The following is a 14,988-nucleotide window of genomic DNA, read 5'->3' as shown; positions in this document are numbered from 1 at the left end:
ACAGCCTTTGGTTCCCCTCCTTGTAGCGATGTACCCAACATATGGCATGATGGTCCGTAACTACTTGGAATTTTCTCCCAGCGAGGAATGGACGCAGGTGGTCAAGTGCCCATTTAACAGCAAGCGCTTCCAACTCTGTAGATGCATAGTTTTCCTCTGCGGAGTGAAGGAAACGGCTCAAGTAGACGACCGGGCGAAACTCTTAACTTTCATCTTCTTGCAAAAGAATTGCCCCGAGGCCCTGGTACGATGCGTCTGTGTGAACTTGTACCGCGAACCAAGTATCCTCAGGGAAGTGCGTCAGGACGGGCGGTTCACACAGCGCCTGTTTGAGCTCCCTGAAGGCTCGATCCTGCTCATTTCCCCGTTGAAACGGCACGTTCTTCCTCAACAGTCGACGCAAGGGGCTGCGATTGCGCGCTTCCTGAAGTAAGACGTTAAACCCAAGTATGATTGAAGTTTGGAGACGTTGCGGGGTGCAGGAAACGAGGCTACTGCTTCGAGCTTCGTAGGGTCCGGCAGAATCCCATCCTCTTAGACTATGTGGCCCAGGTACGCGACGGAAGAGCAGAAGAAGTAGCACTTCTTTAGTTTGAATTTGAGGTCTGCCTTGATAAAGCGGTCGAATACTTCCTGGAGGTCTTGGATGTGCTGCAGAAGTGTCTTGCTATACACTATGCAGTCGTTCATGTATACTAGGGCACTGCGGTACTTTATCCCAGCAATGACGTTGTCGACGGGCCGCTGGCAAGTAGATGGCGCTCTTTTCAACCGAAAAGGCAAGTGAAGATACTCATACAGGCCCCACTGCCTTACGAATGCAGTTTTCGGGGTACCTTCAGGGTTCATCTGAACTTGGTGAAATTTGGAGAGCAAATCTAGTGTTGAAAAAAATTTGCTTCCGCTCAGAGCAGCCAAGGCGTCGTCTATCCTTGGAAGCGGGTACACGTCGTCCTCGGTCAATGCGTTGAGCTTGCGGTAATCAATGCACATTCTGGTGGTGCCACCTTTCTGCTTTACAAGGACAAGAGGTGATGCCCAAGGACTTCTAGAAGGCTTACTAATGTTGGCATCCAAATAGTCCTTGATCATGGCCTTAACGGATCTTGCTGGGCCGGCAACAACCTCCTAGGGCACTGTGAAACTGGACGGATGTTCCCCGTCGGCACGTAGTGGTGTCCGAGCTTGCAATGGCCCAAGTCTGAAGGATTCGTTGCTAAGGCGGCTGCATTATCGAGTAACAGCGACTTGACCATTTCTAGTTCCCCATTTGAAAGGGATGTCCCGACATTGTAGATCACGTCTTTGACTTTAACCTCCTGGTGAGACGAAAGAACAGTTGGCTGACGGCCAGAGTCTTCCGAAGATTCCAGATCGCGAGCTCTGTCGACCAACTCTATATCCTCTTTGCTCAGTTCAATTTCTTCAGTGCACAGAACTCTGTCAGCCAGGCCCAGGGAGGCCCCTTCCTCTGTCCGAGCTGGTCGAAGCGTTGCGTTAATACAAAGGACTTTAAACGTGACTTCCGTAGCCTGGACGCATGAGGGCTCCATTTGAAAAAGGAAGCGATCGGGGAGTGTCGCAGAGCCGATGACTTCGTAGAAGTCTTGCTCAAAGGCTCCCGTAGGTTATCGAAGCGAACTTCAACGAACTTCCAAGTCAAAGGCAGAACTACTTTCTCTGATCGGGTACACTGTATGGCGAAAGAGTTTGTAGCCCAATTTATGACGGCCTTGGAAGATTTCAAGAAGTCATCGCCAAGAACCAGCCTGTCGTCTTCGAGATGAGGGACGACGATGAACCTCTGTTGAAACTCTTCTCCATCTACTTCAACTTGAGCCAGGACTTCCCCTAAATTGACAAGGTCAATGCCGTTTGCGCCAACTAAACTTGAGAAGGTTGAGGTGTAAGTCCAAGGTCCGACGCCAACTTTCAGTTCATTAGGCTCTTTGTAGATCCCGAGTCGAGGACTGCTGTGAGATGCTGTTGCAAAATTTTTACATCTACTTTTTTGGTACCCACTGGTTCTTTACAGCAAACACGCTGAGCTACTGATGACTCCCCGCAGGTATAGGAGGCATCAGTCTTCAGTTTCCCTGACGTTTCGGTGGCAACAAAGGAGACACCAGGAAGCTCTCCTGCCAGTCGACAAATTGCCGAGACAACGGTTCCGGGCACATGGTGACGAAGTGTCCCTGCTTCTTGAAGTTCAAACACATGTTCAATATGTTGGACTGGCTTCTTGACGGGCACGCCTGTAAACAGAGAGAGTCTTCTGGCGAGAACATTTGTTAGAAGCGGCTCGGCTCTGTCTGCTTTGCGGCCCAGGTTTGTGCACGGGAGAATCGAGCTTTGACTTCTCCTGTGTACGCGGTGCGGCGGTCGAAGGAGTTTCTGTGAGGCGGCGAACGGTAGCTGGTTCTGCAGCTTGTCCTCTGACGTCTCCTGAACCGTAGTAACCCTGTCGTACAGCAGGAACGAGTCAAATAAGTCGTCCAGAGTGGTGAACGATCGGTCGAAATAACGACGCTTGGTCCAGCTGGATACAGAAGCGAGAATGACGTCGCATTTCTCCTGTTCGCTTCCCGAGTACTCGCATTCGTCCATAAGCTCGAGCTTCTGTATTGCGTAATCCACGCAGGATTCACCTTGACGTTGAGCTCCAGAGAACATCTTTTGTGCAGTTTCCAGGGGTTTGTCTAAATGATAGCGTCTCTTAACAGCTGATTTCTCCTCGTTTCACGTGAACAGCTTCTTGGTTACCAGCTCATGTCGCATCCATGCGAAGTCTCTGGATGGCATCTTTAATGTTACAGTAACGTCGTTTGGAACGCATCTTTAATGGATGGATAATGCATGGATAATGCATGGATAATGGATGGATGCAATTTGGAATGGCATCTTTAATGGATGGATAATTAATGGTACAGTAACGTCGTTTGGAACGCGGTATATCTTCAGCCAGTACTCTGTGTGGTGTATCCAGGTGAGGATATCTTTCGAGAACATCGGTAGAGCGCAGCCGAAGAAAGATGCGTGTGTGCCGATGTTTCTTCCCCGTCATTCTTGCTTTTAATCGGCGTCAGAGTCGAGAGCCCGCACGCCGGCCGGACTCCTCCTGGAATAATTCCCGATGACTTATCTGGTTTTTCTCGGCTGGATAGCGTGGATTCCAGTTTATACATGCGCTCTATGATGGGTGCCAAGAGCCCGCAGATGAGATCGTGAATAGCTTGTTGCACATTCTGCGCATCAGGGGCGTCATCAGATACAGGAGCTGAATCAACCGAAGGCTGTGGTTGCTCCACACAATGACTGTCTGGTCTATCAGCAAGCCGCTGTTCAAGAGCGTTGATTCTGTCGGTCATCTGGGAAATAGTGTTCAGAGCTGTCCGATAAGCTTCGGCCTTCGCTTCTTCACCATGTCGCTGAAGGCTCCAATGGAACTCCCGTCTCGTTCGATGTGATGTGTAGGAGAACGAATTGTCCGGGCTGTAGAAGCAGATGCTAATGGATGACGCAAGGACCTACGACCCCACATGCAAGGTAGCGACTAAGACGGCTTGAAGTTCCGGCGCCAAGATGTAACGTAGTCAGTTACCAGTGGTGGTGGTGGTGAAAGTTGCCAGTAGTTTATTAAGACCACTTAGCCGTCTAGTGCTGGCTACAGACTGTCCTGATGTCCTTCGCTCTCTCTTCCTCCGCGCTCCCACTTCTTTCTTTTCCGCCACCTGACGGGTACGCGGCAACACACTTCCACAGGATGAAACAGTGTTGAAAGATTGTCAGATTCAATAAATATGTCCATGTCATCCGCATAAAGAAAACTAGTAGATAATTAGGTAACTATTAGGTAACTAATTAGGTTAACTATTTCTGTTGCAATACTGTGCATAGTTCTCGTTGGGTCCGCGGTTATCGGTGGAGGACTTCACATTTCTGGAAAAAAAGTGAGGTTCGCAAGGCAATTTTCGAAGTTCAATTGACAAAAATTAATTTCCCACAACTAAAAATTGTCCAAAGCCTTCCTCAATGGTGGCAAAAATTTCTAGAAGGTAATTGCCGAACGTGCACCAATCCTCCGGCGAGTACGACACCAGTTAGTATTTTTTATCACCTTAGGTGAAACACCTGAAACAGGTGAAACACACCTCTGTCGGAACCTGATTTGATACGTAAAGCAAACATGTGCGGTCTCAGTGCGTATTATTCGAAGCAAGCGCACGTGAAATGAACACGTTTTTGTTGTTCCTGATGAAGGCTGAAGCTGAGCAGGAGTATAGAAATAAGTGAATGTGTCTATTTCGTATTTTCCAACACGGGGCACCATCTGCACATGTCGACAAGGAAGTTGGGGAACTCAGGAACACAATGGGCGTTGACTATGTTGTTCTGTGTATGCTGTAGGGGACGCATCCCCTCCTAAGCCTTCATCTCAGCGTAGCACGTATTTTACTCGTGATGCTTGTGTCACGTGCTTACCGTCGCCTACAGTGGTTCATCCAGGATTCCCAGCATGTATAGGGGTGTTGGAAAACATTGACGGGCGAATAGCAAACTTCCTACCTTGTACGCTCTTAGAAATGGTCTTCACCGCATGGCTCGCTCCTAGAAAACCATCGCCTAGAGTATAATCGGTATCTGCCCTGATTTGTTGGAAACGGGAGACGTGTACGGCCTTTTGTGGCACTTGCTGTTCATAGTCGTCATACGCCTTCCGGTTAAAAAAATAAAAAAATCAGGGCAGGTAACGAAATCACTCGAGAAAATGGTTGGCTAGGAGCGTGCTATGCGGTCAAGTTTATTTTTAAGAGCGTAGGGAGTGTACAGGTAAAAAGTTAAAGGGGGGGGCGGTGCAGTTGGCTCTGGATAAATCACTGGTCGTCGACTTCTCATACTTAGGTTATAGACATTCTGAGGTAATAAATTCATGACAAATAGACCCCCTGTTGGGATTAGCGTCATCAGAGCCTCATTATAACTGTCCTAGGAGGGAGCGGTCAATGGCATACTGTGGAGGAACCCACAGGTCCCCTTATAAAGAACATTTATTTTCTTGCTCAAGTGTCTCATCTATAGTGTATTCTTTCTCATTCACTTTGTTATACGAGCATGTTCCACTCCCCGCCGGTACTGGTACGACCAATACAACAAGCCCCATCCGAAATAATTATCGAAGGGTCCTCGCAGTGAACGCATGCTGGAAAAGAACCTTTCCTGAGTTGAAATGCTCTCAGTTATTCGAGCACGTCGCTGACACATCATTTTTCTTTTTCGAGACGGGGACAATAGATCAGCAGACTATAATAAGCACGGGCACGCGACCAAGGGTGACAGCGCGCTCATTTTCTTGTTATTTTGGTTTCGTTATTGATCAACCTTTCCGACTTCGAAGCCAACCAAATCTTCCTTGCCTCCTAAGGAGAAAATCTGACCCGGGACTTTAACCACCACACGAATCTGCGTCAGGTCATTCCTGCGCTCTATGTGTTGGTATGGAATAAATCATGCAGTGTTCCTCAACATTAAATTTCATTTGATGTAAGGGTAGCGGCAGTGTTGTACCCGTTACCGAAATTGCGTTGCTGGTACTCGGTACCTGAGAAAAACCGGTATCGATACTTCCTTTCTAAGCTAACGGACTACCGGCACGTTCCTTCAAAGAAAGGAAGGCGATAATGTGCCTGGTGGTTTTGGAGGCAATTGGAAGTTCCATAGAATCTGTGACACGAAAATCTTACGTACATCGACGCTCCTCAGCGTACAACAGCGAACTGTAAGAAGATAGCCTCGCAACAATAAAGCAGACCATTTACTATAAAAGGTGTTTCACGAAAAATGAGCAAAAGTTTAAACATAGAATGGTACATCGCACACTGAAAAGGCAGACTACATATAGTGTTATCACAAGAGTGAGGGCACTCAAACAATTTTTGTTTTGTAATTTTGTAATTGTAATTTTGATGATAAGGATTAGAGCCAGTAACACCATTCAGAAGATTGTAGTGGGCAATACAACAACACGAAGGACGACAACGTCGACAGCGTCGTCGATTGCAACTGATCCCTTTTTGGTCCCTTTTTGCCTTTCTTTCCGCTCCAAGGACGCGAGAGGAGCGCCGGATTACAGCACTCTCGAGCGTCCTGTTATTGAACGAAGAGGTTTTCCGGTTCCCATTGACATTTTGGCTTGACATTGACTCCTGGCCCATCTGCGACAGCTCTCGCGTTGATTTTTCGCAAACCCGAAAGTTAGTCTTTGGAATGATAGAAAGGACTGCAGGTACACAAACCACGAGAGTAAAAACTGAGATTAGTGTACCCAACAAGTGGCAAAGAAGTGGGAAAACTATACTTAACATGCTTGACGTTTCGAGCGGTCGTTCATCAGAAAAAGGGGAAATTGGGAAAAGGGGATGTTAAACATACTGCAAAGCCCGCTAGGGGGCTGCACGTGAGCGTGTTAACTAGGGCAGCATGTGTAGCAACGGTCGACAGCCTAAAACACTTTCGTTTCTGCCCGCTCGATGTGTAGTGTTCAGGTAATGTATCAGGCGTCCCGCTCCGGTTTCCATTCCGCAAACGCGCGAAAACGGGGAGAGAGTCGCCTGGTACATTATCTGAACACTACCCATCCAACGGGCCTAAACGAAAGACTGGTATTATTAGGCTTCTAATTAACTGTCGACCGGTGTTACACATGCTGCCTTGGTGAACACGTTCACGTGCAGCTCCCTAGCGGGCTGGGCAGTATGACTAACGTCCTCCGACACTTGCCTTCAGTTTCCTTTTTTTCTGAGTCAGTCTTTGGAGCCGGCAAAAAAAAAGGATCCGTTAGAGATACAAAGTTGCAATCTACGGGTTTCGTGTCGTCGTATCGTCCGCTACAACTTTCTCTTTTACATTTTGGTTCTAACCCTTATGCAGTCCGTCCTTTTGGTGTTCAATGAACCATTCTGGTGGGGATGGATAGGAGACAAAAATGAGGTGGTGCGTCACGACTAAAGCGGACTGCCTACGATGAACCATAGGACAACACCTGCAGACGTTCGTCCGACGTGATCTTCTGCAGCAGCTACGTTGTGAAGTCGAGGGCGGCGGTGATGTCCTTGTTTGCTTCGAAAAAACCCAAGCATTACCACTGCGCACGGGTCACGGTGCGCCTTGAGTCCCTCTTCGATCGTCGACTTGACAACTCTCAGCGTCGCTGACCTCTAGCTATCCCGTTGTTGCTGCACCATTGAATACCACGACAGTCAGTGTTATGCGAGAGCGTGGCGGCTTTTATCACAACCGTCAAGATCCTGTTTCAAAATTTATGGCGCCAGTAGTGGCCATTTTTCGGACCCGAACAATGGCGGCACGGCGAAGGCCGGGACAACCCCGCAGACCCAGTGACCGGCGGCATCTCCGCCAGATGCCTACAGAACAGCCGGTTCTGCTGGAGTGGTCCTTCCTGTTGTCCGCAGGCGATTTCAGCCCTCCTACTCTCCCATCTGTATGGTGGTGCGTCCTGCACCAGAAGCCCCTGATACCGAAGTGTTCGTTCACCCAGTATCAGCCCGGCAGAACTGGATGGACCTCAGCCTACACTCTAAATCTTTTCACACCTTTAAAGGTGTAATAGCGTGCATGGCGCACGCCTTTTTAGGTGTAATTTTGGTAACATCATAATGGAGCACGGTTTCGCACAAATTTTCTTTACTCGAGTGTTGTCTGTCCTCCAAAAATTCAGTCTTGCAACATCTCAACATTGTTCAACAGTATTGTAGACACTTGCGCGTGCTCGATTATCGATAGCGATGCATATATGCATTAGCTCGTACCTACGATATCCAAGACATAATGAAAGCAAGATTTGCGCTGACACTTGATCTTTAGTAATGCTTTCCGAATTTTGTTAAATGTCATCCTGGAGATGCAATGTTACGCAACCAGATTGAATGTTCATAGCGCACACCTTTAAAGGTGTGAAAAAGTTTACAGTGTACGGCACCTTCTCGCGAGTTCTACGCATTACGGCCTGATGAGTCAGGTTCGCCCACAACAGCAGTCCCCTCCAAACGTCCGTAGCAGGTCAGAAGAGCTTCGTTACGCCAAAGGCATCAGGGCCATAAATCTCCAAAATGGAGCCTTTTGGCGCGCACACACGCAGCACCACCGCTGCATCTTTGTCGATATGGGTTCTCCAGCCATTTCTCGACGCCTCCAGCATACTGCGCGTCGGTAGTTGTCTTCGCCAATTTCAGGATTCGTACCACCTCAAAGGCCCCATCCTCCTTCCCGCGAAGCATCGATTCACCTAGCTCGTCATACTGGACGCCCACCAACGCCTGTTACACGCCGGCGTGCAAGACACCATCACGGATGTCCGAAGCAAGCGTTTTCCGCCGACGGCAAACCACAAGATGTGTCCTACGCTCATGCTTGACCTGCAGCAGACTAAGGGCACTCCGTAAAACATCCCCTGCGTCCCCCTGCCTCGGGAGCGCATAACACCAGCAAATGATTTCACAGTTGTCGACGTGAACTTCGCTGGACCGCTGTACATAACACATGCAACTTCTCCCAAAACATACATCGCCCTTGTCACATGCAGCGTCACAAGAGCCGTCCACCTCGAACTTGTGAGCGTTCCCGATTTCTTGCTTGCTTTCCGACGTTTAGTCTCTATGCGTGGGGTACCATTCGTCATTTTTTTTTTCGACAACGCTCGAACATGTAGCAAGTGCTCGTCCCTCCTCCCCCTCGTTGCTGCAAGGGAAGTCGTGGACTTTGCCGCACAGCATCGTATCGCCTTGGGGAGGCTGGTGGGAACAGCTCATCCGAACTGTGAAGAAAGCCCTAAGAAGCTGCCTCGGAAGAGAGCGCCTCATCTTTGAAGAAGCGATCGTTAATCGCCGCCCATTCACGCACATCGGGACTAATCCCGGAGAGCCCATAATACCCCATCGCACCTTTTGCTCGTGAAACGAGCTTCCGACCCATTCTGCCATAACCAGGTACAACGTAGTTTTCAAGCCATTCAACAGGCAAAGCGCCAATTCTGAAAGCGCTGGACACGCGAATGCCTGCTTCAGCTGCGGTCAGCACACGCAACCCCCTCACCAGCAGCATCCGAGACACAACTAAAGGGAGGCGACGTAGATGGGTAGAAATCCAGCGAACCGGTAGATATGTAGGAACACTGTAAGGTTGGAATCCCTAATGGGCAGAGTGTAAAACTACGCAGAATTTGCTCAAACGACACAGATTACGCTGAGAAGCTTGATGAACTCTGCAGTACACTTGCCCAAAGGGACTATCCAGACTCCCTCCTAACCGAATTTCGTCGCAAGGCACTCACACTCGATCGAAACGAGGTTCTGGAAAACTGAAAAAATCCTGACGCGTGCCAAATAAGCTTCATCACAAGATATTCCAACGCACTTCCAAACATCAAAGCCATTCTTTAGAAGCACGAGCCCCTCCTCCAAAGCAGTGACCAACTTAGCAATATATTCACAGATCCCATACAGGTGACATACCGACGCGCAAAAAACCTAGCAGACTCCTTGGTCAATGCGAAAATCAGCAAAACGAGCACCCCGTACACGGGAACACGACCCTGCAACCTCCCTCGCTGCAAAACATGCAAGCACGTTCAACACGCTAACTCCATCACGCACTGCGAGCAATTACACCCACCCCGTTAACCACGCATTCACAAGCTCCAATGTCATATACTGCATTGAATGCGGCGACTGCTCTATGCAATACATTGGTGAAACTGGCCAACAAATGAACAACCACCTTACCGGACACAGAACCGCCACGTCCAACAAACTCCCCAAAGCAGTCGCCGAACACTTTAACGTTCCTGGTCACAATTTTGACAACATTAAACTATATATTCTAGAAACCGGGTTTAGATCCTCACGTGACAGACGTGATAGGGAGTCTTATCTCATATACAAGTTCAACGCCATTCACCCGTCCGGTATCAACAAATCACAAGGAACCCTAGAAACACTTCACAAATAAAATATGCTTTTCCCTTCTACCTCCATTATCATCTGTTATCTTCTGCATGGCCACTGCTTTCTGCTTTCTTTATTGCATGCCACAACTTTGTGTTACAAATATGAGAAGAAAAAAGAAAAAAAAATTTTGCTCGTTCTGGAATTTTTCCCACGTAATCACTAACCTCCTTATCTTTCGCCATGCTTGCCAATTCTTGCCTGTTGTCCCGTTTCGTCCGCGTGTTCGTGAACCTTCCATTTTTCTGAAACCGGTCTGTAGCCTAGATCACTACGTTCACATAATCCCCTCCACACTCTTACAAAGCAGTCATTCACTCCGGCCGTAGAAGCCCGTACGGACTCTTTCTTCCCTCCGGGCTGTTGACCCACAATTCGCATGAACCTTTAAACACGTCACACCTAACCCTTTAAAATACCATGCCAATGATGAGGACGGTGCCCAGAAGAAGAACAGTCTCTGTTCGAAATATCGGCGGCTTCTGTCCTGAGGCAACTCCCTTCTTAAAGGAACGCGACGTTGTTCACGTTCAAGAAGAACAACGTCCGTCCACCTTTTCGGAAGTTGGCTTACGTGTCAAGCGGCGAGACGTCGTCGTACGGGCGCGCTCGCTGCGTCTGGCTAACGGGTCGTCAGTCGTCTGAGCAATACAAATTCTTTGCCACCTCCAAGTTGACGTGCCCCAAGTCCCGGCCCGGGATGATGTTGCATAAGAGAAGGACGGCGGGCCTCCAGGTGCATGGGATCAGAACGAGCGCGCGACCCCTGGCTCGTCTTTTCCTTTTCTTTTCTTTTTTTGACTAAAGGTTGTTCTAGTCGGTCATCGTGAGCCTGGGCTCGTCTAGCTTATTTGTGTAACACGTTTATTCTATTGTTAAGCCTCGGCACATTTTTCGTGAAATACCCTCATAGCTTAAGGACGAGGCAGAGATTTGGCAATAGGTGTCGTTCGTTGTACGTTCGCAAGGGTGTTGGAAGTGTGAGTGAAGATGAAGGAAATGGAACTGACCCGTTGTTTGTGATTCATCCCGACATTTCAAAAGTATCCAGATTGTCAGAAGCTGTCGATAACTATTCCGTGTCTGTCATGACAACCTGCCCTATTTACACAGGTTCGATTGCTCGATGGTTGTGCTTATGGCATTGGCCCTCCTCATACTTGGGACAATTGTCGCTGTGGTGTTTTTTGTCCCAATGCTGTTAGGTAAGTGAACCCTCGGAAACCTCAGACTTTCTTGTTGATGCCTGAAAGATACACTGCAAAAACAGAGCTTGAGCGTATAGTACGTTGAGAACCAGCAGACATCCATAACGAGATCGTTGCGTTTCATGATCCATTGAACATATTTACGAGAACTGAAAGAATTTAGTTTAGAGTTTAACAATAGAGTTTAACAAATACGAATGGAATTTTTATATCATGGAGTCAAGTGAAACATCGAGGAGGCTATGGATGTAGAGATGCCTTGTGGTTACGACAACTCCTTTTCCAGCGGATATAACCAACGGCAGTGGGGGGAGAGAGCGTGCGAACTGTTAAGCGGACTGGTGTAGCAGTTTAACAAGTCGTATATGTCGCACTGCTATAGGCAGTGTTATGGGCTACGCAACGCGATCTGAGTTGCTGTTTTTAGTTTCTTAATCGCTTCTTAGTGTTATGACTGTAATCTGGGGCTTATTTCAGGAGTTGATTTTAAAGGAGTTCCGAAAGCACTTCAAATTACAATTATTTTTTCACGTGAATCCACCAACCTGTCTATTAAAATGCACCCTGCGAAGAGGATTCGTTCGACATGCGTGCAAATATAATAGAATTTGAGTTTAAAAATTGCGATCGTCCGCAACTGTAGCAATGCCCGGAACGAGCCGTCCAATCGCGCGTGTCATTTTAACGTCACTACGGTATCGCCGGTGGTTCGTCTGCCGTCGAATTGTCGTCTGCTATTTTTCACACTGAACGACGCCGTAAACCGCAGCGCTGGAAGAAGTTTCTTTCAGATACGGTAAAAGAACATTGGTCCCCGGACACGGTTCAAGGTTGGCGCTGTTGGCGCTTAATTTGCGCATTATAGCAACAAAAACACACAAAAATCAGTGTGCGTAGTTTGCTCTGCCTTTGCAGTGTGGTCTTTCACAATGTAGTGTCTTTCACATAGTCTTGGTTTAAGCCTCCTCCCATGACGACCCACTCCTGAGTAAGCATAACGCAGGCCATCGTGTTGTTTTACAGCGGCTGCCGCTTGCCTGTGTGTTATCTCTGGCTAGCGGTACGCAGTAACGACGTTGAGATCTGCGCAAAGGCGTTCGGCACAAGACTTACCGTATTCGTGAACGTTGCTACGGATCTATCGAGGTGTAACGCTGATGCCACGCTTAGCGTAGATGGCAACTCCGTCATTTCGGTTTCTTCGACGTTTGACTCCAGTGATGTGGGAGAAGCCCTTGAGTTGGATGGGCACATCAAGATCCATCGCAGCCTCTGAGAGTCCAAAGTCAGTCTAAAGATCACACAAAACTTCCCGCTAGGCGGCTGAATACTAGCCCCATCGTTCAAGCTGCTCCTGTGATAGTGTCTCTTTCCTCGCTTCCGGAGACAGGGGGCTACACCGTCGCAAAATTATTTTCTTGGCTTTGCTTTCCTCGCGCGCGTTGATGAAGTGATGTAATCGGCGCGAGCGTGCAGCACATGCTAGCAAACGACAAAACCATAATTTTCATTCGCGGGGATCAGGAAAACTGCAGTGAGCCTGTCGGATTGCAATCAACTCCGGGACTGTTACTGTAGGGAATGAAATCATTTTGGCTCAAATATCGCGGGCGGGCGTGCCGAGAGAAGCGATTTTCTTGCATCTCCTGTACACTCCAATGTATTGAAAATTTGGCAAACTTTAATTCATCAAAAGTCCGTGGATCACGTCAGGCCTTCAAAAATTTCATTCCCTAGAGTAGAGGGGAACGCCTGTACCTGTTCCGTGTAGAAATTTAGCGTGGTTTACGGGAACCATGCGAACAAAAATCCCCAATAGGCTTTCTCAAGAAGTAAGTCCGCCTTTATTGGTCTCGTCTTTCCACTCCATGAAACCACACCATTGTTTTAAAGTGAAAACAAATTGTCCTGGTATTGGCATGTAGATAATATTGAAGCCAAGTCGTCTAGGATAAGTGGACTAATAAGCAGACATATAGGCCGAGGGTGAACGTTCTGGCTTTGATGTGGCCTCCATAGGTGTTTCTGACCCCGGTTTAACCTTGTCCGTGAGTTGTGCCGATGAAGCCCAAGAAGGGCGAAACGGCAGCCGACAGCTGGGTTTTTACTGTTGTTTTGCGGTATATACTCAAACCCTCATGTAATGGCCTACAAAGTCCTTTGATGGAATAATTAAGAAAAGAAAAACATTCATCATCATTTCCTGACCCTATTGAAAAAAAACCATATCTAATATATACGGGTCCCATATATATGGCATTATTGAACATGGGGTTATGTGTCATATGGACATGTGGGTTATATAGACCATACGGGGTCCTCATATGACCCGTATGACCCATACGAGAATCTCCATATCCAACAATCCCGTCTAAACGTGTCCCATACAATTCTCATGTGATTCATATATCCACATGATTGTGTGAGCCACAATGGAATTATGAGACCGCTTATGCGGGGCCCACAGAGCATAATGTTATGTACCACGTTGAAGAAGCTGCTGGTTGGGTAGCGGTCGCATGATGATGCGGAGTTAAGATTATACAGGGTGCATCCAGTGACACATAGTGGGGAACCAAAATCCACCTTTACACAAAGCACCAAATGGGAGGTTACAATGTGAATGCAGTACAGATATTAGAAAAATGTAGGTATGATAAGCTGAACATCTTTGCGCGACCATAGTGGCAAACGAACCAGGAAACTTGTTTATTTGGCTTGTTACATTCAAGGGCACGGTTGTAAAAGCTTGCACTGCCATGAAGCAGGTGTTGGAGTTGCATGGGTGAAGTGCACACCGTACCTGTTTCGCAGTAAACACAACTCAGTAAAAAGATTTGCGATGACCTGTAGCTTAACTTACTTCATGTCTTTTAAGATCTCAGCGATATCTGTGTTCATTTCCCACGTCGGGAGTGCGACTGCCCATTTGTGTTGTGCACAGAAAGAAATCTGTCAAAAGCGTCTGAAATTCAAAGATTCCACATTAGTAGCAGTTCACTGGAGCATCACATGTGGCATCTTCACCCGATGTTAAGTGACGATATCGGTTAACGACTACGGCAACGAGCACACTGAGTTGAGCATAAGGCATCAAGAGGGTAGCAATCACGTTGAGTACATAAAGTAATAGGAACCCACATGCTAGGAATGTTACCAAGCAAAAGGTGCATGAATCATGGCACAACAGCATCACAACTAACCTTCCATTCACGAAATCCAACGGCTTCTGGGCGTATCTTCCAAGGTGTACACACACAGAAACAGGTCCAGACATCACTAGCAAGGCACAAACACACAGTCAGAACAGTCCGAGCCACCAACGACACGACGAAACACCCGAAACAGGAGCGACGACAACACGCGACCACTCACCTTCGGTGCTCCAACGTCGACTGAGCGTGGCGGATGTGCACTCTAAATCGTTTTACACCTTAAAGGGTGTAAATCAAAATGTTCATGGCGCACACATTTTAAGGTGTATTTTAACACCCTCATGGCAATTGGGGTGTAAAGGGTGTAACGCTGAATAAAATTGCTGGGTTCGTGGCAATATGCTGGTAACTGTGTATTCACGATTACCAGCATATTGCATATAATCACATTGAGGTCCATATATGTATGCACATCAAGGTGATTAAATATGTGCGTAAACATGCACAGCCGACAAACAGACAATCATGTATGGCATGGCAGCTGTGCATGGCAATGAAGCATGGCAGCTGTATATAATCTTTCGCGAAATTGTAGACCTTCTCATG

The sequence above is a fragment of the Ornithodoros turicata genome, chromosome 7 (assembly GCF_037126465.1).
Source record: "Ornithodoros turicata isolate Travis chromosome 7, ASM3712646v1, whole genome shotgun sequence".
NCBI lineage: Eukaryota > Metazoa > Arthropoda > Arachnida > Ixodida > Argasidae > Ornithodoros > Ornithodoros turicata.
This window is presented reverse-complemented; position numbering follows the sequence as displayed.